The sequence below is a fragment of the Juglans regia genome, chromosome 11, assembly GCF_001411555.2.
Source record: "Juglans regia cultivar Chandler chromosome 11, Walnut 2.0, whole genome shotgun sequence".
Taxonomy (NCBI): Eukaryota; Viridiplantae; Streptophyta; class Magnoliopsida; order Fagales; family Juglandaceae; genus Juglans; species Juglans regia.
This window is the reverse complement of record NC_049911.1, coordinates 26,220,318-26,222,552: the sequence shown is the minus strand read 5'-3', so window position 1 is coordinate 26,222,552 and position 2,235 is coordinate 26,220,318.

Here is a 2,235-nt window from a genome sequence, read left to right as displayed (position 1 = left end):
AATATAGAGAAATCGATGATGAATTAATTGGTTGTTGAAATTCCAGAAGAAGATATTGCCGCATCAGAATCTCATAACAGTGAACAAAAACATGTCTATAATGCAGTGCTGGAAAAATTATTTGCAAACCAAAATGCTGCATTCTTTGTAGATGGCCTGGGTGGTACAGGGAAAACATTCTTATACAAGGCACTTCTCGCAACAGTACGATCAAGAAAATTGGTAGCACTTGCAATTGCTTCATTAGGCATTGCCGCATCTATTTTTCCGGGAGGTCGAACGGCACACTCACGTTTCAAGCTTCCACTTGATACTGACAAAAGAAGCACGTGTTGTGTCATCAAACAAAGTGCCCTAGCAAACCTACTTCGTTCATCAAAATTAATAATATGGGATGAGGCTCCAATGACAAGAAAATAACACATAGAAGTATTAGATAAAATGCTATGAGACATCAATGATTCAGATGTAACATTCGGTGGAAAAGTTGTTGTTTTCGGCGGAGATTTCTGACAGGTTTTACTAGTGGTTCGCAAAGGAACGAGACAATAACATGTTAATTCCAGTTTGGTTTATTCGTATTTGTGGCCTACATTGACCAAGTTCCACTTAACTAAAAATATGCGAGCAAGATTAGATCCAGTTTTTTCAGATTATGTGTTAGAAGTAGGCAACGGAATGCTACTGAACACAATTGATGAAACCATAAAAATTTCGAATGGGATGCTTGTTCCCTATGATGATGACAACACTTCTTTAGATCATTTAATAAAATATGTTTTCCACAATATTCAAGAATATTTAGCAAATATTTCAACACCAAATAATGGTTTTGTTGATGAAATAAATGCATTGTTAATTCATAGGTTCCCAGGTGAAATTCAACGATATTACAATTTTGATGAGAATATAGATGCATCTGAACAATCATTTATGGAAGATTTTTTAAATACTCTAACCCCAAATGAACTTTCACTTCATGAATTATTACTCAAGAAAAACTGTCACATCATACTGCTTAGAAACATTAATCATTCAAAAGGGCTATGCAATGGAACCCGTTTAATTTGTCGATTTTTTTATTGAAATATCATAGATGCAGAAATTGTAATTAGACACCATATCGGAAAAATGGTGTTCATTCCAAAGATACCATTCTTACCAAATGTTTATGAAAATAATGGTTTTCCATTTAAACGAATTCAGTTCCCTATAAGATTAAGTTTCGTAATGACTATAAATAAGTCACAAGGGCAGACATTAGATTATGTTGGGATTTATTTACCTCAACCAGTTTTTTCACATGATCAATTATATGTGGCTTTATCAAGGGCGAAGACAGCATCTACAATGAGGATTCTAGTTCGACCAGTGTCCACTGAACAACAAAAAAATAACTACATAAAAAATATTGTGTTTACGGAATTACTAACATTATCATGTTCAAATTAATGTTATACAGGTAACTAGATTTAATTGTATAGTTCCGGTTTACTGTATATTATAATATTAATCTCTATATAACTAATATTCAATCATTTAATTAAATGCCTTCGTCAATTGCTCTGGTAGATCATGAATTTAAATCAACACTTGTTATAGTTATGCATTTGAAATTTTTGTATCTAAAAATGGAAAAAAATGTGGACAGTGTATATATCAATAAAGGATATCACTCCAAATACAAGATACTAGAAAATTAAGATGATCGTTGCGGAGAAATCACCCAAGCGAATAAGCCAATGCACAACTGTGAAGTATCAAAATCTGACATTATTTGATGAAGAGGTATAATATTTATTGGCATATATTAGGTTTCAAATTTTTAATATTCTTTGAAATTGGAGGTTATTAAATTCTATCATATATTATATAAAAATATTAATGATGCTGCACTTATTTATTTATCTTTTCACAACATATTTTGTTTAAAAGAAATAAAAATACAAAAATTATTAAAAAAATATTTTATTAAAATAATCCTCAAAATTTTATATAATACGCTATCAATCACAATTATTTTTATTGTTGTTCCAGGGAAATCGAGTGCAGGCAGCAATGTTCGGAACTGATATTGACCACAAGGACGACACTTTAAATATTTTCCAGTCATATTATATCAACAATACACATGTCAAACCAGTAGATCCGAAGTACAAAATTGGAGAATATTAATATCAATGGACCTTGAACTCAAGAACAATAATAGAAGATGTTCACAAAATGAAGAACAAA